The sequence below is a fragment of the Xenopus tropicalis genome, chromosome 3 (assembly GCF_000004195.4).
Source record: "Xenopus tropicalis strain Nigerian chromosome 3, UCB_Xtro_10.0, whole genome shotgun sequence".
In the NCBI taxonomy this organism is placed as follows: Eukaryota; Metazoa; Chordata; class Amphibia; order Anura; family Pipidae; genus Xenopus; species Xenopus tropicalis.
This window is the reverse complement of record NC_030679.2, coordinates 15398563-15407983: the sequence shown is the minus strand read 5'-3', so window position 1 is coordinate 15407983 and position 9421 is coordinate 15398563.

Genomic DNA, 9421 nt, shown 5'->3' with positions numbered 1-9421 from the left:
CTAATACACTGATCTAATACACAAGTTGCTGTGAGGTACTGGATACATAAACATCTGTGTATCAGTACATTACATTTACCATCAAAAAACAAATCTGTTGGCAATTTCATAATTCCTAGAACAGTGGCAAAAGTTTGAGTAGGCACAGCCCCATGCAAAAAAAATCTTTAGGGGGGTTCTGGCCCTTTTAAGAGTCTTGAGGTCTGCTGTATGGTACTACAGTACCCCCAAAACACATGGCAAGTTAAATGCTCTGCCGATTCCATGTATAATAACCCAGAACACATAGTAGGATAAATACAGTGCCGATTTCATGTATAATAACCCAGAACACATGGCTGGATAAATACAGTGCCAATTCCATGTATAATACCACAGAACACATAGTAGGGTAAATACAGTGCCAATTCCATGTATAATACCCCAGAACACGACAGGATAAATACAGTGCCAATTCCATGTTTAATACACCAGAACACATGGAAGGATAAATACACTGGCAATTCCAAATATAAGACCCCAGAACACACACCAGGATGAATACAGTGCCAGTTCCATGTATAATCCCCCTGAACACACAGCAGGATCCATACAATGCCAGTTCAATGTATAATACCCTAAAACACACAGCTGCATAAATACAGTGCCAAATTCATGTATAATAACTCAGAACACACGTCAGTGTGATAAATGCTGTGTCAGTTCCATGAAACGTACCCTCAGAACACATGGCAGGATAAATGCAGGGCCAGTTCCATGTATAATACCCCCAAAACACATGGCAGGATAAATACAGTGCCAGTTCCATGTATAATAAGACCAAAACACATGGCAGGATAAATACAGTGCCAGTTCCATTTTATAATAAGACCAAAACACATGGCAGGATAAATTCAGTGCCAGTTCCATGTATAATACCCCCAAAACACATGGCAGGATAAATACAGTGCCAGTTCCATGTATAATAAGACCAAAACACATGGCAGGATAAATACAGTGCCAGTTCCATTTTATAATAAGACCAAAACACATGGCAGGATAAATACAGTGCCAGTTCCATGTATAATAAGACCAAAACACATGGCAGGATAAATTCAGTGCCAGTTCCATGTATAATACCCCTAAAACACATGGCAGGATAAATACAGTGCCAGTTCCATGTATAATAAGACCAAAACACATAGCAGGATAAATACAGTGCCAGTTCCATGTATAATAAGACCAAAACACATGGCAGGATAAATTCAGTGCCAGTTCCATGTATAATACCCCTAAAACACATGGCAGGATAAATACAGTGCCAGTTCCATGTATAATAAGACCAAAACACATGGCAGGATAAATACAGTGCCAATTCCATGTTTAATACACCAGAACACATGGAAGGATAAATACACTGGCAATTCCAAATATAAGACCCCAGAACACACACCAGGATGAATACAGTGTCAGTTCCATGTATAATCCCCCTGAACACACAGCAGGATCCATACAATGCCAGTTCCATGTATAATACCCTAAAACACACAGCTGCATAAATACAGTGCCAAATTCATGTATAATAACTCAGAACACACGTCAGTGTGATAAATGCTGTGTCAGTTCCATGAAACGTACCCTCAGAACACATGAAAGGATAAATGCAGGGCCAGTTCCATGTATAATACCCCCAAAACACATGGCAGGATAAATACAGTGCCAGTTCCATGTATAATAAGACCAAAACACATGGCAGGAAAAATACAGTGCCAGTTCCATTTTATAATAAGACCAAAACACATGGCAGGATAAATACAGTGCCAGTTCCATTTTATAATAAGACCAAAACACATGGCAGGATAAATTCAGTGCCAGTTCCATGTATAATACCCCCAAAACACATGGCAGGATAAATACAGTGCCAGTTCCATGTATAATACCCCCAAAACACATGGCAGGATAAATACAGTGCCAGTTCCATGTATAATTAGACCAAAACACATGGCAGGATAAATACAGTGCCAGTTCCATTTTATAATAAGACCAAAACACATGGCAGGATAAATACAGTGCCAGTTCCATGTATAATAAGACCAAAACACATGGCAGGATAAATTCAGTGCCAGTTCCATGTATAATACCCCTAAAACACATGGCAGATTGCATACAGTGCCAGTTTCATGGGTAATGTATGTAGCATAAAAACAGTGGCAATTTCATGAATCCCATCAGCACTTGCTGACATAATTAATTACATGACTCGGGACACTAAACAGTTAACTTAGTCAAGCACAACATCTGTGTTGGAGCACTTGCTTTTAATATAAAGTGCATGGTTTCCCTGATCCTGTGTTTGTTTGGTTTTGGCATCAGGTTAAATATAGCAGTGCTTTGTGCTTGGATTTATCTCCACATTCTGTAGACAGTGAGCTATTGAGGGACAGAGCAACCTCCCTGTGAGCAGTGACACCTTCAGCAGCCCCCCTGCACCTACACTGTGTCCTTGTCAGAGTTGGGGACATTGTACGTGCTACGTCCCTCCAGAGCCCAGCACAGTGGGTGGGTAGGGGGGGGACATCTTGTGCAAGAGGCTTTAAATTGGGGAGACCTCAGACACAAGCAATTAGGCCATAGGCCACTGCCCCCTCCCCAGTAATCATTTGATATCTGAAGAAATAGCAGAGAAAAAGTTACTTTAACATCAACTTTTTCTGATTTATTTACATTTTTTACATTTATTCTGTGAGGAAAGTGTGTAACAAACAGACATATAGTGGCAGGGGCACTGCTGTCATGAGGCAAGATAAGCAGCACCCCGAGAATTACCAGGGGTTGCAAAAACCTCTCAGGTAAAATTTTAAAAACATGAAATTCAGCTCTACTAGAGCAGATCTACAATGCGCAATGCAAGCACTAGCCATGCCCCCCCCCCCCCCCTTGAACCCCATCTGGCGCAGCAAAGGGGAGCTGGGGGGGGAAAGGGGGGGCTGCCATCACAGGAGCCACCTCAGGGCAGCTCCGGGTTGTGAATCGCCCCTGCATAGGCGCAAAACTGCCAGGGGTGTGACTGCACTGGGGCCCATTGCGACGTTAGGAGGCTAGTGGCCAGAATTCAGTTAACCCTGCAATATTGCTGCACTCATTACTGCAAGCTGATAGCATGTGGGAAAGGGGTGCAAGGGTAGCTAATTTAGTTTTGTCAATAACTCATACTGTTCCTTTTGAACAGAACTTTATTCTGAGATATGGCATGTTAGAGCTCAGAAGCAGCGCAGGGCTTGAACAACCAACTGAATTGTTAAGCCAGAGGAATCAGCTTAAATAAAATATAGAAGAGAAGGCACCATTAACTTCCACACACAGCTATCAAAAAACAACCTTCCCTAGGGTACTTGAAACGGAACATTCACAGGATTGCAAAGGTTGTAGCGGTTTGAATGCATAATGTTATCAGTGATGTCTGATCATGAATCATGTGTAGAAAAAAGAGTTCCTCCAGGGCAGGGCTGCCAAATTAGAAATGCAGGGATGGGTGGGGACTTTCAAGAGTATTCTATGCCCCCTGGGCAGCCTCCGAGCTCTTCAGCTTTTCACCATCATTGATCATTATTATGTCCATGACATTCAGAGCAGACCTTTCTAGACTGAAGGTCTGGCCCCTAAAAAAGTATCCCAAGCACTATGAGGTTGTGTGTGGCTGAGTGAGGTAGGTGAGCCTGATAAGCTAATATGATCTCCTAGATATTTCAGCCTGTAGGCCAAATAAGAAGAAACGTCTGATTTTTTGGACCTAAAGAAGAAGAGTGATGTTCTGGTCATAAAAAAGGGGCACCATGAACCACTAACCTGGTGAACAGTTGGACCACTGCAGGGAAAAAGCTGGACTAGGAAGTAACATCAACAAGCATGGGGATTGCCTAGCCTCTGATCCAACAGCTGCTATAGAACCTTGGCTCCCATCCTTAGATGCTTACTGACTGAGGGTTATGGGAGCTGTAGTTTTCAACAACAGGAAGGGTGGATGAATGAGAATCTTTATAGACAGGGAGGCTGAAGGCTAGATATTGTTGGTTTATAGTGAACCAGAAAATAACAGTAATTGTGGCATGCCTTTACCAGACTAACCTCATTTAGTCATGCTTACACAATGGTACATTTAAGACTCTCCTTAGGATCTCAAGCACAAGGGGTAGCAGATAAAAGTAGTAGTCAACCTTCACACCAGCGATCAGATCATACTGCGGGTCTACTGCAAGATCATTTGGTCAAAGTGCTGTCAGGATAGAACCGCAAGGAAACACTGATTCTGTCCATTCCTAATGGGTCCCAGTAGGCCCAGAGTATGATCACTGACTCAGGGGCAGGAGCGAGTTGAGAAACCCCCCTCAGGTGGCAGTGCCCCTGAAGTAACCAAGGGTGGCCAAAAAGAGCCAAAATTACAATTTTTAAATCGAAATTCCAGCTCCTCTAGTGCAGAGAGTGCTACTGTGCTCTCTGCACTAGCTATTCAGCCCCCCCCCTCAGGGTGGCACTAGGGGCCAAAATGCTCTTGACCAGGGGCAACAGGTTTTAGGTATAAAGGTGGCCCTACACAGGCAGATTTAAGCTGCTGATTCAGGTTCTTCAGACCGATATGGCATCTTTTCTGCCTGTGTATGCTGCCACCCCAACCAGCCTACCCAACCAACATCTGCCCCAAAAACCAATGGATGGTAGACAGACAGATAGATGAGATAGATAGATGAGATAGATAGATAGATAGATAGAACACTTTATATTAGAGCTGTCAGTGGGTGCTGAGAGTTCAACAACAGCTGAAGGGTCAGAAGGTTGACCAGTCCTACATAATATAAATAATAGGGCCCCACCACTATTGAAGGCAGTTCAGCTGTTTACTAAAATCTTTTTGTACCCTCAAACACCACAAACCACAAACATCCGCCCTCCAGAGCTACACCCTGTCAGGCTTCACATCTGAACCCTACAGCTCCCAATGACAGACTCACTATTGTGATTCATACTTTACCGACACTGTGTTCTGCACAGCCTGTTTAATGGCATCATATTAACAGAAAGTAAATATAGAGATGATATATAAAAAGTCGCCAGAAAAAAAAAACGCCCATTGACTTTAATGCATTTGGAGTCATAAAAAAATTAAGCATAAAAAAATGTCGCCTGCGTAAAAATTTGTTGCACATAAAAAATGTTGCACAGAAAAAAGACACTTATTGATCGCTAGTCTTTATGATCACAAAATGTAACCTAATTATGTTATTCCGCTATCTACTCTTTTAACCTTTCTTTTTGTTCCCACTTTTTGACTTTTATTCCCACTCCTGATATAGAAAGTATTTCACCCCGCATTACCTATGATGCCACAACCTGATATAGAGGGAGATGGTGCTTATAGTATGTTTTATTAGTAAAAACATAACCCATACAATAAGGAATCGAGTAATAATACAGACCAAAAAAACAATTGAGATGTATTCCATCATTCTGTAGTATAAACCCTCCCACAGAAAATCATCCCCAGTAAAGTCCTCACTTTGTCCAATGGGATGTCCCCCTACACCAGCACCAAACAACCAAACCCACGCTGGCCTTTAAGTCCTTCAACATATAACATACAAAACCTTGAAAATCTTAGATCTACATCTTAGGGTCAAGCAGGTATAACACATTTTGAGGAATTTTGAGTATTCACTCTCACTTCCTTTTCCTTTAGGAAACCCAAATCACTAACTATCACTTCACTATCTGGCCGATGGAAACATCCCCCGGTCAAGGGATTGCCTACAATGGTAGCGCCACAAGTGATACCTCATCACTGTGGTCAATGTGCCATTTTATGCTAGGGTCACTGTGCCATTTTGCTGGAGTCCCAGTGCTACCTTATGCTGGGGTCCCAGTGCCATTTTATGCTGGGGTTACTGTGTCATTTTATGCCCACTGGAGAATATTTTTATATCTTGAAATAAATTTGGGCCACTTACTTTATAGAGCTGGGATGTATTGGGAGAGTTTAATGGGAGGCAGTTATATATTTTAAGAGAAAATAATAACTATTAGAAAGGATATCCTTTAGGCTCTAATTTCAAAGGCCAAAAAACAATTTCTTGTAAAAAATTACATTCATCCACATGATATTCTGCCTCAATGTTGTCAGTGAGGATCAGTTTTAACGAGAGCTGAAATGTGTGGTTTTTCCCAGAATGCCTAAGAAGAAGAAAAAATGTACAGATTCAATGCAACGGAATATGGAATGTGGCGGCATCCCCTCGTTCCTATAATCTCACCCTCTGTGGATGTATTCCCCAACACTAATCAGCTGGGGATTTGAGCAGATCATTCTATTAATAACCCATTCACTCTCTGGATTTACTGTAATAAAGGGAGATTGGGGAGGAATAAAAATCAATATTCACTTGAAATCCTTTCCCAGTATTAAGGGAGACAATGTACGGAATAGGTAGTCACTATCTCTTGCCTTGTACAGTAAAATGGTCTCACAGTCAGGGATGGGGACTGCAACTGCTCATAGGTGCATGGATTCTTCTTATAAAATCTCCAGTAGCAAATTGGCACACATATATATAAGATGTAAAAATCTGATATACAGGTTGTGAAAGGTATGGGGAAGGATTGTTGGTGGGATGTCTACATAATGGAGCATGACTGAGGTGGCTTAGGGTGGGGTGACATAATTAGCTAACTCGGTAGTTTGGGCCCCTTGGTTCCTGGTGGTGGCCCTGCACTGCCTCCTACATTCTTAAACAATTTAATGCATGCCCCGAGTGCATGCAGGTCATGCACAGCTATAGATTTGATATGCCAAACTTCACCCAGGTTTTAGCAAGGTCCACCCCCTTATAGGTCCTGCTTATGGGGTTGCCCATGCCTTCCATCCACAAGTGCTGCATTCTGCACCTTGCATGTCAGGCACCAGAATGGTTAATGAAGGTGCCCCTGGACTAGGTAGATGGGATTTGACAGGGAAGAGGGGAATGCCAGTTACAGGGTCTGTTAATGGGTATTAGTGGACAATAGATAGGAAGGGGCCTTTCCCTGATGCCCAGGCACCTGGAGTGTTGGAGAAACCCACCTGCCCACCCATTTGTGTTGGGTATTACCGCTAAGTGATATTACCGATGAGTGTTGCCACCCATCAGTAACTGACTTTTTGGATAAAGCAGCCCACATCTGTTCATTAAGCACTTTTCTGTGCTTATTATATTGTGTTATCTTCTATGTTATGGTTTCCATATTGTTGTGTCATGGCTCTTGGTAGGTATAATTATATGTTTGCCATTTGGCACAAGTCCATATGGATCATTTTAGCATAGTTATATAAACTTTCACATAGTAACAGCCTCTTCCTTAACATCATCTTGCCTTACAACACACACTGTCTTACAGATTGTAACAGACCTATACCCTGAGTCCACCTTGCCTTACTATACTCACTATGCCACATAGTCCCTTCCCAATACCACCATGACTTACTGTACACATCATTATTACTGTATTATTACTGTACACCTATTATTGCAGCCCTTAATTTGAACATCAACATAAATGTGGAGTGCAATTGTGTGTTTTCTATAGTCTCCCACAAAGAATAGTGCCAGAATTTTACCCCTACATGTACCCCCACTGGATAGAGTTGTGAATGCTGGATCCTTGTGGCATAGATGAAAGCAGGACTGTGAGGGAAGATACATGGCACGGCCTCTTTTAATATCAGTGCTGGAGACAGAAAAGTGTCCCCAGGCCTATGAATGAATAACAAGACCCCCTAATCTGAGACTGAAAAAAATGCAAATAGATATTCATTCCAAAATTCCAAAAAGGACAGACGTGCTGAGCTGCAGGGATTTCCCACCTCTTAAACATCTCTTTCCATTGCTCTGCCCCCGGCCATGAGAATGGAAAGAAAAACACATCTGAACCCCTGCAAGAGGCTTCTACTTACACTGAGTATATTAATGGGAGCCTGCCTGCTGCCTGGCACCCACACTGCCCCAATCCTCTTAGCCCCCTAGCCAGCCCTCCCTTTTAAAAAGGAATCCCATTGAAAAGTGGGGTTTATATTCACTATATTTCCCTAAATATGCTTCTTAAAGGGGAGATAATCCCTCTGTAAAACTTATTGTACTGCCCTGCTTTCCAAAATAGGAGCAGCAGTCTTAAAGGGTATGTAAACCTTCCTAACTGAATCTGCAAATTAGGCACCCCAAACTCAATTACAGATGCCAGAGAGTCCTTTTGCATCTGTAATTAAGTCATTATCCTACGTCAGTCAACTTATTATAATGAACAGAGATTATTGGGCAATTTGTACTTGTCAATATAACAGTGTAGTCAAACGTCAGAAGAGCAGAAGTTGGTTCACCTTCAGGTCTATTAATCAGCTGGTTTCTGCCACCCTTATTTGTAGAAGCCAGAACTAGCAGTGCACAGTATAAAAACAGCTTTCAATTCCATTCCATTAAAATGGAAAGTGATATAACTAGAAGGAACCAGTGTTGTTCCTTGAGCAATTGAGATGTCACCATTCCCACATTCATCTCCAGCACAAACATTTTTCGTGTGAATAAGGCAAGTTGTAGGTCGTATATTCTGTTTATTTACCACCCTCATTTACTTAGCGAGAAAGCCAGCAGGCAGCCATTCACAATACATACACTATAAATAAGCAGTCACTGGTGCAGATTGTGCCTTTTTTTGACAGTTTCCCAAGCATCGTTTTCCCACTGTCCTGCTGGGACGCTGACAGGGCTGACACTTTGTGGCAGCAGGTGGGCTACTTATTTTAGATATATTTTACCTGTGTGTGAAAGAATAGATAAAACAATGTGAAGTTAAAGGGGAAGCTCACTTTCTAATGGAAACTGAAAAAATATTTTAAAAATTATCTTCTTTGCTTTTCTATGGATAAAGTTAACTCAAAGTGGATATAGACCTTGCATAATGTGTACGTAAAGCTCTGTCCCTTTACCTGTGTCTGCTGTTGCAATTTACCACTCCTTCACCTTTCAAGGGCCCCTCCCTTCATGCTATGTCATCAGTAACACTAAACAGGAGAGAGGGTGCGGGAGTCACTGGTCCTTTCTGGACCCGTCCTTTCCTTGGGTCCATAGTTGCTGGATCTGTAACAGTTATACTACTGACTACTTAAACTCCCATAAGAGAACATGCATGTGTAGATACCAAAGTGCAATTTCGAGTGCAATTATGTTTTTTTCCTACAGTGCAGCATTTTTTCAAGAATTCAAGTATTGAATTACGAGGAGGCTATGCGCTTGGCCAAATTGCCAGCAAATTTACTAAAGCTGCATACACATTTCATCACAAATCGTATGTAAATGAGAAGTCTGGTTTGCATCATTTCTGGTGTTTGACATGTGAGTAATGCTTCCATCTGATTCTTTAGGCA